The following is a 17,467-nucleotide window of genomic DNA, read 5'->3' as shown; positions in this document are numbered from 1 at the left end:
AGGGTTGCTTACTAGCTTTAGACGTAGGCCTAACCTTTAGAGGAGCAGTAATATTTAGTGACGACAAGCAGATATGATTGAAGTGATCGACCAGATTGCTGGTGTTGGAATCAGACAGGTGTTGGCTTTGGCTCTGAAAGAATGTGCAAAACTTTGAAACACTTTGTTCATTAAAGATGCGAGAACACACGGAGCTTGGTGAGGCGGCATGAGTAACAGGCGAATCACAGCTAAAAACAATTCATCTGTGGTCAGATATGGTCATGTCCACCAATTCCACATAGGAAATGCTGACACCCAGGGTAAAAACCAAGTCCAGTGTATGACCACGGTTATGTGTTTGCCCATTGACATGTTGTTTGAAGTTAAAAGAGTAGATAAAAATTCAGGAAATTATAACAAATATGATAGGTTGCAGCCCTCCAACTTTAAGAGTGAGAACTTCAAAGGAGTTAAATTCATCACAGCATACTTGATGACATTTAACATATTTCCTAGCTCACTAGCCCACCACCACGTTGGTGCAGTTGCCCTAATCCTTAAGAGATTACTATTATTTCTGTGTGGGATGTGCACATTTCGGTTTACTGGTCTATGCGTGATGATGACAGGAATAGAAGTCTTTGGAACAGCGCTGGGAGCAGACGGCAGCAGGTGGAGACAGTTGTTTGTGGCAGTGAGGCAGAGATCTGTTCAGTGACCCGTGGTGTGTCCAGGTGTGTTGCATGAATGAATAGTCACTCACGTAAGTCATGTGTGGACCGCACCACATGCTGTATGTGAGCAGCTAACATTTCTGAGCCCTGTTTGTTTGGGTGAAGTCTGTCTGTCTTAAAAGGAGACATTCTTTGCCAGAAAATATTAAAGTTATCGACATAACACACACCGTGAGCCCTGTAGGCGGACTGGAGCCAGTCGTGGAGGCCAAGGAGTCTACTGAAGCGGCCAGCACCGTGACCAACAATGGGAATGGGACCAGAGATAAAAACGGACTTTCCACACTGCAACTCAACTCAGACTGCTGAAGAGCTGTGTCATTTGTTCCCACATGGACTATCACTCTTGTGATGGAGGACGGGAGCAATGACATTAGGCCTTTTTTTTAAAAGGTCAGCTGTGGTGGCACCGGGGAAGCAGTGAGTGGTAGCGTTAAAGAAATGGATGTTTCTGGTTATGGAGTCACCAATTATTAGTGTGGTTGGGGAGAAAAGGGGACGAGGAGATGCCGGTTGTGGGGTTCCAGAGCAGGACTGAGCAGAATCTGCTTCAACGCTGAGTGCGGACTGAGGATGGAGTGTGTGAGCTGCTGAGTGTTGTGTTGGAGTAGCAGTAACAGACCTGAGAAAAGGGCTACCCGCCGGCGCAGGGTAGAGTCCTATGTCGGGAAGCGGAGGTTTTTGACCGGGATGACGGCCGCCGATCAGGCCCAGCGGCAGACCGGCGGCCCAGCTGATCACCGTTTGCCGCCATTGCGGGAGATGTAGCCAGTGGAGGAGATGCAATAGTGTCGGCAGGCACTGTCCGCCAAAAAGGATCCATATCAGGGAGACTCGACAAGAGCACATACTTATTTGTTCTGTTTAAAAACTCAGGACAGAGGAGGTTGCCCCTCTCGCCCGTCCTTTTGCACACCACTGTCAGCCTTTTCATGGATTTGGGTACATTTATTTGGAAGGTTTATGAAAAGTGAACACATAGAAGCAAAATAACATTTGAATAAAATGGAAATTCTGTCCAACTTTCAATCCACCCTCAGTTGAATGAATAGATTTGAACAGCCCCTAACATGTAGACGGTGTGAAGTCTCTCTCTCACTTCAGATTCTCACAGACTGAATTTAGCATTTGAAGATCACAGCTTGTGGTAGAAACGGTTCACAAGACTGCCATTCATTCACCAGAATAACAATCCATCAGTCCAATCCGTCACATTTAATGAGAGCAAAGAAACTTTATCCTTAAGCAACTCCACAATCCAACACAGTCTTTAAATCTCACCCATTATATCCTTCACGTTGGAGTACACCGCCACGTCCTCGTCTTCTGAGACACAATGTTTTGACTCCTCATCCTCCACTATCATCGCCTCCTCCTCTTTGTCCTCCAATACTTCACCGTCCTCTCTGTTGTCGTCTTTGCTGTCCTCTTTTACTTGCTTCTTAATTTCAGCGTATTCTGTCTCGGTGGTCTCTTGCTTCTTTGTTGCCTCCCTGGGACTCTTTCTTTTCAACACAGAGAAATCGATGCTGGCGTACTCCACATCTTTTGCTCCACCATCAAGATCAGGGGCTGCTTTTTCTGCTGTTCCATCTTCTCCTACTTCAGCTGCCTCTTGGTAGTAGGTCTGGTCATCTTCCAGTGCTTGACAAGGATCTATCTGTGAGGTACAATGGAAATGATATGACTCATTCAGCAGCTGCTACAAGCACCAAAACTGTGAGTAATAAAGTGGGAGACTGTGGTACATGTAAAGTACTGCCAACCATTTTCATGAAGTCATTACATAATCTTTAAATCTTGTAATGTTTGGGTATTGGTTGTTTCTATACTCTTTAAAAACATCAGCTTGAAGCAAGACTTTTTTGAGACACTGTTATCCATCACAGAGATGCTCACAAGTCTTTGAGCTAGAGTCCAAGTCAAGTCTCAAGTCCAAGGCTGTGTCCGAAATCACCCACTACTCACTATATAGTCCACTATATAGTGAGTTTTGCTCGCCATTTTGTAGTGCTGTCCGAATGTATAGTGATAATTACTATACCCTATATAGTCCACTCAATGTATCCCAGAATGCATTTTGAAAAGTAGTGTACAACAGATGGTCACTAACCAAGCCATATATACCATCATGCATTGCACTGATAGAAAAAACTGATTGTATGACGGCAATGACGTAATTAACGGCACTGAAATAACGATCGGAGTAGTGTCCAAAAGTGTTGTTTTAATAATGCGAGTGAGCTCACTATATATTGTTCTACATTCATCTTTCTACATAGGGAGTAGGGAGTAGTGAATGAGTGGGGATTTCGGATACAGTCCAAGTCAAGTCTCAAGTCTCTGAGCCAGAGTCCAAGTCAAGTCTCAAGTCTCTCAGGGTTATTACAAATGTTGTATCACCTGTTGCGTTCAGTCCAGGTTGCTTATAAAACTGCATAGCTATAAGGAATACTGTAACCTGTTTTTCATTTACAGAGCACAACCATGTAATGTGCAAAGCAATTGACGGCTTATTAAATACTGTAATTCAAAACACTCCCCAGACTCTTAAACCCTGTGTAAAGTTCACTAAATAAAACTGTAAAGTTACGTTGTCAACAATAAAGCTGTAACCTGTTTTTAACTTACAGAGCACTACCATGTAATGTGCAATGCAATCAATGACAGCTTAAACTACTGTAAGTCAACACATCCCCTACTCTCAAACCAGTGTAACGTTATAACTAAATAAAACTGTAAGGTTAAATGATCAACAATAAACCTGTAACCTCTTTCTAGCCAACGGTAATAATTAATGTGATGGCAGCCAGCAGGACATAAATGATTACGATAATCGACTACCATAAGTTTGGCAAGTAAACAAACACTCATTCATCTTTTCATTACGAACGACAGTTGGAGTTAACCTTTTGTAGGTCATAGCTGAAGCAAGAAGCAAGCTAACGTTAGATGGCCAATGCTGAGCTGGTGGTGTATACACACCACAGGTTACTAACCTAGTTGCGTTCAGCGCTTCTTTGTTTGTTTTAAAGCCAAAGTTTATGATAAACGGCACAGCAGCTGCAGTGTTTGTTGTCCTCACTCACATGCTACGTAGGCAGGTTATACGCTAATCAGAAGTTTCCTAAAAAAATAAACATTGTTCACGAGTCCTGCTCCTCGAGTCCGAGTTGAGTCTGAAGTCTTTTGAGGATGAGTCTCAAGTCGAGTCTCAAGTCACTGTGTGTACGACTTTAGTCGCACTCGAGTCCAAGTGTCTAACTTGAGTCCCCATCTCTAATCCATCATTATGTGTATCTACTTTTATTATAGTAAGGTTACAGTTACATGTATGCGGAAATTCAGTGCAGTCTTTTTACATCAGTTTGTACATACAACTGCGCTGCAAAGGAACAAAAGGGGACCTGACTATTAAAGCAGGCAGAGTGTTGACTTTGAAAGGATATACCATATCTGAAGTTTGCAAGGCTGCAAGTGTTAACAAGTTTTATTTCATGCTGTAGGGAAATTAATTGAGTTCAGGCAGAGCACACAAGTTGTGCTTGCTTGAGTTGCCTGGCAATGGTTGCTTCATTCATGCTTCACCATAAGCTGCTTAGCCACGAGATGACTAGGAATGGCCTGAATGTTCAGAATCTTTTCTGCTAAATCTAACTGTATCATTATTTGCTATTCATGGTCAATTAATCAAATAACGTATGTATGACAGCCACATTCACACATCTACTGTATAACACAACATTTAATATCGGGGAAAATACTGAAAGAAAGTGTTAGGAAAAAAAGTCAATGAATTAAATGCAAATACCAGAGGATCCTCTTGACTAGTCACCATCTGCAGAGTCTCATCCAGATTTACAGAGCTCAGTTTCTTTCTGGGTAGAAAACAAACACATTTAAACTATTTAAATGAATATAAGATTATCCACAAATAAAACCAGGGGATAATTATAGATTATCTGGTGTACCTTTGGCATTTCTTTGCCAAAGAGCAAAGGGCTGCTGAAAAGAGTACCCCAATCAAAAAGGCAATGATGATTTTCAGCCATGAAACCATTTTTGATAGTTTGCTGGTCTGATCTGCAATCAAGAGCAACAAAATAAATCTTGGTGTCCATCTTGTTCAACAATAATATATTTGCAATAGCTTATTTCTTGTGGGACAAAGGTCACAGTAATAAGTGAGAGGAAAGGCAATGGTCTGCAATAGCAGAAGTGTTTTAGTTGAGGAAACGTACCCTCTTGTTCGGATGCGTTTGTTCTGATGGTGAAGTTCTCTTTTGCCTCCCTGCTTGCCTCATTGCTGCTGACACACTGAACAACAGTGCTGTTGTGGTCATTTGATTTTAGGGTGATGGTGCTGTTGACTGTGTGTTTGGACACAGTGGTAATAACAGAGTATTCAGTGTGGTCCTTCAACAGCGGCCATTTAATGGTGGGTAAAGGAAACCCCTCACTGATACACATACAGGTCAGAACCTCTGACTGATTTCTGCATCCAGAGCTGTTCAGGATCTTTGGAAACACTGCAAAAACAGAATCACAACATCAAACAAAGTGCACAGGAAGCTGACACACACACATCAGGACCTCCGATTAAATAAATCCGGTTAATAGTGTAAAATGTGAACATACACTTCCTTTTCAAGAAGATTAGTACAGCCTACTTACAAGTCACAGTTATATCAGCATTTACAGTCAGAGTCGTGTCCAGGTGTTTTGCTGTACAGATGTACTGTCCAGAATGTTCTACAGTCACATTATGAATGACAAGTGTGGCTGATCCAGTGTCGTTCTGCAGGCCAGTCTCAGGTCCATTACGCAGGTGTGTGTTGGAACCAAGAACAGTCCACGTGATATGAGATAGAGGGAAACTTTCAACACTGCAGGTCAGATCCAGAGCATCTCCCTCCTTAACAATCGTATTCCCAGTGATTACAGGCTTTTTCATATCTGTGAAGAAAACATTTGAAGAGAAGATAGAAAACACATTTCTTTGTTTTTTTTCTTATGCAAGCACACACATAGTTGGTCAAATGTATACATTCACACAATTATAATTAGTCCTGTAGTCCTGTAACTTGAAAAGACTTTCTTCAGGCACTATAGTGACTTTCTTACCCACAGAAATAGGAAAAGTCTGCCATAGTGTATGTGCTACCAGTAATACTTAATAGTTAAATGGGTATGACTCCAAATTATGCATAAACTGCCCCTAAAAATATACACGGTATGATATACAGTATATACTTAATGAGATATATATCCTTTTACACATTGTAAATTAAGTAAATGATCTTGTGATGGCATTCATGCATGGTCGCAGTGTTTTTTTAATATACTACCACTGGAAGGCGCCAAAGTCTCAACATGTTCGAGCTCTACACAGTGGTTTTCACAGACAAGTTTTTATTATTCCGAACACGTGGCTACAGTGAGAACAACCTGGAAGCCTTCACAATGCCTCCAAGGGCTTTTCTTATTTACATTAGAAACTAAGGCAAATAGTCAAAAAAGAAATCATCTCAGTTTCAGTTAACTAAAAGAGGAAATACTACATGAAATGTACTTACACATCACTGTTACATCAACGTTTTGGATCAGTGTGTTGTTCAGATGTTTGGCTGTGCAGGTGTACTGTCCTGAATCTTCTGCTGTCATGTTAGCGATGGAAAAAGTTCCTATTCCACTTTCTTCCTGCAGGTAGGTTTCAGTGTCGTTCTGCTGAGTAGTTTCTGTTCCATTTTGCTTGTATTTGTCAGAATATATAGTCCATGTGATTAGAGATGGAGGGAAACTTTCAACACTGCAGGTCAGATTCAGAGTCTCACCCTCCTTCACACGTGTTTTCCCAGTGATTTTAACTCCTTTACATCTATGAGACAAAGTGATATATGATATTATTTACAATGTTATATAGCACCTCTAAATTCCCAACTTTCCTGTAAGAAGACTGGATTTATAAAATTGAACACAGCTCAGAAAACCATCAGAAGTGACATGAGAGAACATCTCTTAACAAATACTTTAGATGAAAGGTAAAGGTGATAACAGACAGTAGGTGCTACTCACAGATCACATTCAGAGTCACTGTCTCCTCTGTAGTGATGTTGTTTGTGAACCTGACCCTGCAGGTGACATTGGTGCCGTGGTGTTCAGCTGAAGAGTTAAACATCAAAGTTGAGCTGTGTCTTTGTGTGACAGCAGTCTCAGTCTTGAAAGCAGTGATGTTTCCTGTGATGTGAGAGTCGTTCTGTCCTGGTCCTCTCCACAGCCAGGTGATTTCAGGATCAGATCCAGAGCAGAGACCAGGAGCAGTGCAGGTCAGTGTGGTCTGCTGTCCCTCTGTTAGTGGAGGAATCATAACTGTGGGCTTCTGGATCAGATCTAATGAGAGAGCAGTCCATGAGTGGAATCAGGTGAGCAGATGATGATCATTCACTAACATTTGGGCCAAAACAATCAGATACTTTGTTGAACATTTCAATGGGCAACAACATTATTTATGCTCCATTAAGACTGCAAATATAACAACTATGTTGGTGCACTTTTTCAGCACAACAATAAAAATCTTCACTGTATATTTTTGTTGTAGCTCTACATACCTGTAACAGAGACAGTTGCTCTTGGAGAGAATGTAAATCCTCTGCCCTCTCATACCAGGTGACACCAGTAACTCTGAGCTGATATGATCCAGAGTCTGACTCAGTGAGGTCACTGATGATGATGCTGCAGTTCTTCTGACTCACGTCAGGCTCCAATAGTGACACTCGTCCTTCAAACCCAGACTGAACTTGTCTGTTGTTGTTAGTTTGGAACATTACGTCTGAATCAGCACATCTTGGTTTAGATTGTTCACATTTGTACCAAACTATATTTTGGGGTGTGAAGCCATAACTAGTGGTGAAAGAACACGGTATCACAACACAGAATCCAGCCACTGCTGTTGTTTCTCCTTCATTAAGAGTGATACAGAATCCACTTTGACAGCGTGTTCTTTTCTCCACTGATGCTCCTGTTAATGCAAACAGTGAGAGAAAAACAGGGATAGAGGATATTTATATTTTGACAACACACCAATGTTTATTAACTGACGAAGAAAGGCTAATACTCCTGACAGATCAGAAATCAGATTTAGAAATACTTTATTGATCCCAGAGGGAAAATTATTTTGTAACAATTGTCACTTTGCATGTCAGAAATAGAAATAATAATAGAAAGTAGGTAAGTAGAAAATATATGTAGCCAGGTGAACCAGGGGTACAGAGTTAAATAATAGTAATTCGGTTAGCTGCATATCAGGCTTTTGTCAGCTCAAGGGGGTAAGCCAGGGATCGGACAGTGAAGCCGACCAAAGCCTGCATGGAGGGATCCATGTAGGCCCAAAAATGACGTCAAAACCCTGTGACACCCTGTGATGCACATGAGAGATGTAACCGTATTGCTTACATTATAAACTCTCTGCAATAAAAACAAACTATCAGAGCAATCAGAGACGCAGTGTTGTTGTTTGGCAGGTGAGCCTCGTAGGTGGGCTTCACTGCTTCACTGTCTGATCTCTGGCTTACCCCCTTGGTTGCGCGGTGTAGAGAAATACAGTAATAATCCTTAAGATCGGCAGACGAAAGAGTTAACTAACTAGCGGACCAAGGTAGATGCATGAAGACCTGGGTGTCCCAGCTGATTCCTGACGATTGATAGACGAGTGTGTGTGTGTGTGTGTGTGTGTGTGTGTGTGTCTTCGCCACGAGGGGAAGAGACTGCTGACCAGCGGCAACAGCAGGGAGATATGTGTGCGGAGTTCTTGGTGTGTGTGTGTGTGTGTGTGTGTGAGGATGCACACTGCACAGTAGAACAAAAGGCCACTACTGTTGTCTAGTCTAGAGTGGTGTTATCTAATCCAGATGTCTAGATTTTGATGTTGCCCAGATTTTGGCTGTTTTACAGCTTTGGTTGTTGAGAATTTAGGTCTAGAGTTCCAGTTTAGAGGTAACTGGATTCTACCAGAGTGAGTGTGAACTAGTTATGGCAGCTGTTTACATATCGTGATATGGTTAAGGTGTACTATAGGGTACTGTTAAGTCACATAGTTGAGATCAGATGCAATAAGCAAAGGATGACTAAGAAAGTTATTCCTGTGTTTTATATAACCACCAACTGCCTTAAACCCTTGACTTTACATGGTTAACGCTGTTCTCATTTGGGGAATAAAAACCCAAATTTATTGTGTGTTTGGCCTCATCATTCCTGGCCTAGCCACATATAACATAAAAATAAATTTAAAATATAAAGGAGTGTGGATATATACAGTACTTTACAGTATTATCAGAAATATAATGATAAATAGTATTAGTGAATAACATAGTAATAGTAATAATGATTGGTTATTTTGTCTTTGTCTTGTCTTTATCTCTAATATTGTTTGCAAAGAAAACCGTAATTTACAAAACTATTAACTATTTATACAGAGTTTCCAAGTAAGTCAATAAATGCTGTGAGCTGGTAAATTCAGGGTGGAAAAACTAAATAGTTGTAATTTGAAAGAGCATGTCAGGTAAACATTTACAGGCAAAATTATTGCTAACATTGTTATTCATATGAAACAAGAAAGGTAGTAAAGTAAGACCAGTGTGTGGTAGTTTGATTTTTCATCGTTATCCATATCTTTAAAGTTGGCATCACAACAAGATTTTGATAAAAATGCATACCTGTGTCTGCATTGCTGCCTCTTACAGAGAAAAGCAAAGTCGCCCAGATGAGAACAAACATCCTGATTTGATGATCACTCCACAGGACAAAATTTGCACTGAAAGTGTAGTAAACATGCAGAAACTGAACCAAAGGAAACTCCACAGATGACATCGGAAATCTTAATACAGGATATTGCATGTTCAGTTATTCCGTAGTTGCGAGATTAATACTTACCCAAGCATGTTACTAACCCTTTTTTCATTTGTAAAAGGGACCTTATGACATCTGTTCTCAAATGGTCTTTTATACTGTAACTTTTCTTTACACAATAATCTCTACAACAACTGTAGCTTTGGGCTCCCTTAATCATTTACTAAAGCGAACTAAAGCACTCTATAGGACAGTCCACTGTTGTGAATTATTTTAGAGCATTATAGCCTAAATTGTTATCATTAATTACTAGAGCAATGGTCTGCATTGTCATCATTTAAAGTGTTATTTTGTAGTGTAAAGTTAGGATCACAGTGTTAAAATGTCTCGGGTTACGTATGTAACCCTTGTTCCCCGAGAAGGGGAATGAGACACTGCGTCGGTGACGACACTATGGCAACGCCTCTGGGCGTGGCAGGGCTGAATCATGAATGAAACTACTCCAATCCTATTGGTGTTGCTAAAACGGTACTGTGTGACGGCGTAACTGGAGGCGTGTATAAGCACGCCAGCACACAGGACACCTCAGCTCTTTGTTATTCAGCAAGCACTCCAGGCGGGGTGAGGTGTGGCGGACCGACGCAATGTCTCGTTCCCCTTCTCGGGGGACAAGGGTTACATACGTAACCCGAGACATTCCCCTTCAAGGGAACTCAAACTGCGTCAACGCCCGCCCTTCTTCACGTTGAGATGAAGGTGGGCGAGGACGATATCTCGATGCCGAACCGCTAACTCTCGCGACTGAGCCAGAATGAGCCAGTCGTCAATGTAGTAGTATGCAGATGCCCTGGAGCCTCATCGGGGCCAGAGCTGCATCCATGCACTTGGTGAACGTGCGAGGGGAGAGCGCTAGGCCGAACAGAAAAACTCAATACTGGTACGCCGCGCCCCTGAAGGCGAACCTCAGGAACTACTTGGGAGAGGGACGGATGGAGATTTGGATTGTGACAAAACATGTATTACAAAACATACATTAATATAGACCATCACAGTAAGAATGTCCTGTTTCTAGCATGGAGCACAAACAACACCAGTTTATTCCACAAAAATCAGGTTATGGATGAAATAGCATGATCAAGCGGAGGGCATGAAAAGGACACAGGGAGGAGGAGCAGGCAATCAGGGACTTTCCCAGATCCAGGTGCAGTAAGAAAGAGAGCCAAGAGATGATGTGAAGCCAAGAAACAGAGCTAAAAAAGGAAGTCCAAGTCAGTTGTTACATGGTTTTCATGTCAACTCGGGTCACTGTTCTGGTAACAGAATGGAGCTCTATTTTGCACCGATCTCTGACACACTCCGGTGGAACTTTTGTATTCTAATTGGTGTCTGTTTTTGTTGATATGAATGTTGGTAAAAGTTCAGGCTTTCTTATCTGGCCCAAGTCTTGAATTTTTACACGACACCACCCCTACTACCAGAAAATTCACAAACGTCAAAAAGTATTTGATATTATTTTGAAATTAGTTAGGGAAGAATTAATCACTTCAGCAACTTCCATTTGGAGTCCAAAAACACATTTACAAACATTTTAGATCCTCCTGCTCTGAACTGACCCTTCTTCTCCTCTATTTTCTGTTTCTTTCCTTTTTGTGCAACAACATGGTTTCAGGAAGTCCCCAGTTCTCCCCTACTTCTAATTTTGTTTACATAGCACAATGTCACGGCTTTACAGCAAATGACACCCTCTTTTCTTAAACCGCTACTTGCCTACATATTGACCACTTTGTTGTGGTGGCAGCCCGGCTGACGGTGAGTGTCCTGGTTTTTTCTCCTTTTTATCAGTTTTTCTGCTTTTTTCCTTGGTTTCCTGTTCTCTGCCTGCCTCCCTGTGTTTTCTCCCCTGTGTGCTCTCTCTCTCCCTCTGCTCCTGAGCCCAGCCAACTACCTGCACCTGCATCCCATCCGCCACCTCGTCAGCCTGCCACACCTGCCAATAATCACCTCATGACTGCCTGTATTTCAACCCCGGTTCTCCACACCATCCTCGCTTGCTCCCTTGGTTCCCCGTGCCTGTGCTTCCCCGACGTCCTCCTCTCCCTCCACTCCAGTCCCTCTCACCCTTTTTCCCTCAATAAATCTCCTTCCCTCAGAGTGCTGCATTTGGGTCCTCTCTGTCCACACACCACACCCCGTAACAGAACGATCAAGCCAACTATGGACCCAGCAACCGCCCTTCAGGAGGCGGCTAGTCAGCTGTGCAAGGAGCTGTTGGAGTTGGAGGAGAAGTGGAGGGGCTCGACTCACACGGGCTACAAGCTGGCGCTTTTGACCTTTGGCCAGGTAAAGGTTTCTCAGAGGCCTTGGCTGAGAGACGCCGTCCCAGAGTGGCTGGCCAGATTTTTCCATCTCCCCGCTAGCCCTCGGTGGTCTCCTACCCAACCCGCTAGTTGCAGCCTGCCCCCATGCCTGCCAGCGCCGCTGGCCCCCAGCCTGTCCCTCGGCCTGCTAGCCCCCAGTTTGGTCCAGGTCCCCAGCCCGCTAGCGCCGCTGGCCCCCAGCCTGTCCTTTGGCCTGCTAGCGCTGCTAGCCCCCAGTCTGACCCTGTCCCTCGGCCTGCTAGCGCCGCTAGCCCCCAGTTTGGTCCAGATCCCCAACTCACTAGCGCCGCTAGCACCCAGCCTGGCCCTGATCCCCAGCCAGTTAGCCCCCTGCCTGGCCGGCCCATCTGCCCGCGTGACCCCCCCAACAAAGACTCTGGGACTATGAATCTCCTGGCCTTCTTTGCCATGAAGGCCGGGGAGTCAGAAGAAGCACGGGCAGCCAGTCTGCGGCCTACTAGTGTGGAGGCCAGTTTCCCCCCCCGGCTTCATGTCTGATCCACCTCCAGTAAGGCAAGCTGGAGGGCGACGTGGACCCCGCCGTCGAGGAGCAAAGACGTCGGTGGTCCGACCAACACCAGCCCCGTTGGTGGCCCAGCCGACCCCTGCTCCTCGTGTTCTGTTGGCGGATGGACCGGCTTCAGCCCCGCCGGTGGTCCGGCTGACCCCTGTTCCTCGCACCAAGGCCCTCAGCCCAGCAGCCTCATCCCTGACTCCCCCCGCTGCTGTCGCGCTGCCAGCCCCTAGCCCGGCTCCCCGGCCTCTGGAGAGGTCGCCAAGCCCGGCTCCCTGCCCGGCCGAACTCTCTGGCTTGTCTCGCCTTGCTCCCCGGCCTCTGGAGAGGTCGTCTCGCCCCCTAGCCCGTCCCTCGGGCCGCCCGCCCGAACTCTCTGGCTTGTCTCGCCTTGCTCCCCGGCCTCTGGAGAGGTCGACCCTCCTGGCTCCCCAGCTCTGTCCTCGGGCCGCCCGCCGGACCTCCCTGGCTCCCCCAGTTCGCCCTTGGGCGGCACAGCTCAGTCCTTGGCCTGCCCGCTGGACCAACCTGGCTCCCCTGCTCTGTCCTCAGTCAGCCCCCCTGAACTCCATGGCTCCCCTGGTCCGCCCGAACCCCTTGGTCCCTCTGCTGCCCTCGGGACGTCCGCCTATATTGGATACATACATACATATACACATATTTCTAAACATCATAACAATCAATTGGGAAATCTCACATTAAAAAGAGAATCTTAAAAATCACATATGTCAAACATTTTGACATTCAAATACTAGATGGTCTCTGACAGGGTTGTCAAGTTCCTGATTTTACATAAAGAATATGCTTTCAAATATAAGATGAAGCTGACAAAAAGGTTAAATGCGTATATTAGAATAAGAGCACAGGGAAAGTATTTTATTACTAGCAGTGACATGGTGTAGTACTGGTACTGCTAGCAAACATTTTTATTTTAAGTACTGACAACGTAGATATTAAGACCATTGCCAACTGCACGATGAAATTTAAACAATACACTACATTTAAAGGTTTAAATCAAACTGAAATCTCACACAGCTGAAGATGTGACCAATTAACTGCCAAATGTGAGAACTGAGTACATTTACTCAACAACATTTAGAAAATGAATGATGGTATAAAAGCTTCAACAACAATTTTTGTCCAAAATTTATTTATTCCAGTGCAAAAAAAATCCTTCATGCACGCTGTCTGAAAACCATCCCTGAAGACTGTAAAGACATGGTGAAAGCTGATTTGTCACTTCAAAGGTTGTCCAATAACACCATACTCTGGTGATCTGTCTGTTTTCTGCAGGGACTTCTAAGTTCTGTCCACTTGACTTGGTTTCACTTTTTTTCTTGCTTTCCTTTGGAGAAAAATATAGAATGAGTCATGATCTTTTGCCTAAAAGTCTCCAGTGCATCAACATACCATTTAAACATAACATGCAGATGGAGTAACATGCCAAAGGAACATCACGTAGATTCTGTAGAAGACACTTCCACTATACCAGCAACGGCCTGGGGAAGCACTTCAGATCTGCAATGTTGCACAGGACCTACAGTAAGAAATGACATAATGTAGATTGTATAAATGTTCTAGTATTATCATTATGCTGTACATGTTTCGGCCACTTTTTATTAGCCATATAGACCCAGTGAGTGAGTCACCTTTAAATTTTGTATTGTCAAATAATGTGTATGAAAAGGCCAGAGAAAAAGAAGGAACTGTAATTGCTCCATTGTGTTTTGGATAACAGAATTGTATAAACTGGTAACACAATATGATTATACCATTATGATACAATACAACAATGTAATTATTTTAATTATTGTCCCGCTCTACCCAACTAGCCCAAGATCTCAGAATCATTTTTAAAATCTCTGAAAACTAAAGCAAAATCCTCCCTTAAGTCCTGTAGTCATTTAATTAAATGTAAATTGCACAAACTTACAGGAGGGAGTAGCCAACACAATATCCACACAGAAGTACAGCTTGTAAAGGTAATAATGGTACAGACTGAAAATGAATAATGGTACAGATATTTATAGTAGTGTTAATAACATTAATAACAAAAATAATAACAAAAGGACTAGTTATAATAATTGTAGCAGAGGATGTCGAGCAGGAACACAGGGGCAGCAGGTGACTCTCAGGTGCTAATGAGCTGGTAAATTCAGGGTGGAAAAACCAAAGAACCTCAGGAAGGACATCCATCCATCATCAAACGCTTATCCTGCGTACAGGGTCGCGGGGGGCTGGAGCCAATCCCAGCCAAATCCAGTAATGATGCATACCTGTGTCTGCATTACTGCCTCTCACAGAGAAAAGCAAAGTCACCCAGATGAGAGCAAACATCCTGATTTGATGCTTGAGACATTCAGTCTCTCCCTCCACAGGACAACGTTACACTGCAAGTGTGGTAAGAAAAAACAAAAAATACCCAGTTCAATTCAGTTGCTGAAAATGAAACAGGTGAAGCTCCAGAGTTGACATCACACATCTCAATACAGGATGTTGCATATTCAGTTATTCCACAGTTGCTTAATTAAATTTGGCCACCTCTTCACCCAGGGTGCAGCTAATCTGATACTTTTATTGTGAAGCAGTTTTTTAAAATCTGCTCTAGAAAGGTCCTATATAAATAAACAGAATTATAACAGCTCTGAATTAATATATATAATTTCTGCAATACTCCAGGGCCCATGTCCGAGTGTGGGTCCCCTGAATCATTGATACCCCCACAGTAACAAAAAACAACTCTGACAAAAAAGAACATCTGTAATCCTCCCAGCCCTTAAGCACCATTTCTCTAGTGCCAACAGTCACCTTTACTTATCAGTATTATTTTTATTCAAAAAGATTTAACAAGGTAAATGTTGTGTTTTACCTCTAGCTTGTTCTCCTGCTCTCTTTTCTCCACAGTGATTTCTGCTGAGTGGTTCTGACTCTTCACTTTTCAATTTCTCCCATCTTTGTGCAACAGCAAGGATTCAGGAAGTTTCCTTTCCTGGTATAAGCATGCAAAACTAAGCAAGTAAACTAAGGGGTGGTGAGGGTGTGCCTTTTCCCAAACTATGTCTGAGGGGTGGCCCACAGTCCCAGACTTTGAAAAGCTCTGATTTAACAAATCAGTCAGATGATGGTCCTGCCATCTTCCCCAAATTCAGTGGAAGGTGACACTTGTTAGTTCTGAGGCTGGCCAATGTCATCCTACTCTGGTGATGGGTCTGTCTTCTGCAGTGACGTACGTTCTGTCCTCTTTGTTTGGTTTCACCTTTTTTCTTGTGTTTTCCTATGGAGAGAAGAACGAGTGGAACATGATGTCTCTGCACTGACAGAGCCTTCAAACCATAAAATGATGATGTAGTAACATACCAAAGGAACATCATGCAGATGACAGGGAAGCACTGCACTTGGTCCATGTTGATCTGATTTTTGAAATTACATACTGTCAATTGTATAACTATTCAAGTGTTCTACTCAGTGGCTATTGTGTACACACCCCCATTTACCAAATCATAAATCTTTATATAAAATGATTCAGTAATATTCAAATTATAGCCGATATAGGGTATATATAAAACAGCTGAAGGCCAAGAAGAAACAAGGGAAAACTTTTCAGCATAATATATATTTTTATACAATCAGCTCAACTAAGGGTTTCTTTATATACTTGATAATTTGTGCACGTTTTTTAAGCTGCTGTTAATTAAACCCAATGCTTCTGAAAGACTACTTGTGAGTTTCACATTAATCCAGAGTATGTAATATCACTGGCATAATATAGTAAAAGTGAGGCAGAGGAAATTAGAAAAACATGTTGCTCCAATGTGAGCTGGTAATTTAATAAAACCTTCAGAAGATTGAAATGTTTAGTTGCTGTTTGAATGTGTGTGGGAACCATTGCATGGTTGTTTTTGCAACATCCTCCAGCATGACCGGTTTGGCGGTGGGTCAGTAATGATGGCGGGTGGCATTTCTTTGGGCGGCCGCACAGCCCTCCATGTGCTCGCCAGAGGTAGCCTGACTGCCATTAGGTACCGAGATGAGATCCTCAGACCCCTTGTGAGAACATACGCTGGAGCGGTTGGCCCTGGGTTCCTCCTAATGCAAGACAATGCTAGACCTCATGTGGCTGGAGTGTGTCAGCAGTTCTTGCAAGAGGAAGGCATTGATGCTATGGACTGGCCCGCCCGTTCCCCAGACCTGAATCCAATTGAGCACGTCTGGGACATCATGTCTCGCTCCATCCACAGACTGTCCAGGAGTTGGCGGATGCTTTAGTCCGGTGTGGGAGGAGATCCCTCAGGGGACCATCCGCCACCTCATCAGGAGCATGCCCAGGCGTTGTAGGGAGGTCATACAAGCACGTGGAGGCCACACACACTACTGAGCCTCATTTTGACTTGTTTTAAGGACATTACATCAAAGTTGAATCAGCCTGTAGTGTGGTTTTCCACTTTGATTTTGAGTGACTCCAAATCCAGACCTCCATGGGTTGATAAATTTAATCTCCATTGATAATTTGTGTGATTGTTGTCAGCACATTCAAATATCTAAAGAAAGGAGTATTTAATGAGTATTTCATTCAGAGCTAGGATGTGTGTTCCCTTTATTGTTTTGAGCAGTGTATGTAGCTCCAAGCTGAAAACCACCTGTAAGCTTTAAAAATAAATAGCTTTCTATGCATTTCGGCCTTTTGTCCACATGCAAACTTTGCCATTGCCAGCAGCCTACCAGAATGTTTTTGCTGCAGTTTTCTCAAATTATTTTTGATTAAGAATTTGACTAAATTGGCACAAATCTGATTCTACATAAATGGAAGGATAACATTTTAAAGACATTTATAATTTAACATTGACATTCTTATCAGTATTGTTATTCAATTTTATTTATATAGCACCAAATCACAACAGTTATCTCACAGCTGACTGCAGACTGTACTCCGTTATCTACAGAAGCCCAACAATTCCCACCAAGAGCAAGCACTAGGTGACAGAGGCAAGGAAAACTTCCTTTTAAGAGGCAGAAAC

At 43.1% G+C, this 17,467-nt stretch overlaps 1 long non-coding RNA gene and 1 pseudogene across 1 annotated transcript; both read right to left on the bottom strand.

The window, feature by feature from the left end:
• Positions 1–1,221: 1,221 nt before the first annotated feature.
• LOC119897201 lies at positions 1,222–9,530 on the bottom strand (annotated as a pseudogene).
• Positions 9,531–13,585: 4,055 nt separating this feature from the next.
• LOC119897202 lies at positions 13,586–15,721 on the bottom strand. The gene is made up of 3 exons (XR_005443368.1): positions 15,322–15,721; positions 14,729–14,842; positions 13,586–13,989 (listed from the first exon to the last, which is right to left on the bottom strand). It is a non-coding gene; the product is annotated as an uncharacterized LOC119897202 (long non-coding RNA).
• Between the last annotated feature and the right edge of the window lie 1,746 nt (positions 15,722–17,467).

The sequence above is a fragment of the Micropterus salmoides genome, unplaced genomic scaffold (assembly GCF_014851395.1).
Source record: "Micropterus salmoides isolate LMB-PRFRI ecotype aquatic unplaced genomic scaffold, ASM1485139v1 Ms_hic_scaffold_11, whole genome shotgun sequence".
In the NCBI taxonomy this organism is placed as follows: Eukaryota; Metazoa; Chordata; class Actinopteri; order Centrarchiformes; family Centrarchidae; genus Micropterus; species Micropterus salmoides.
This window is presented reverse-complemented; position numbering and strand designations above follow the sequence as displayed.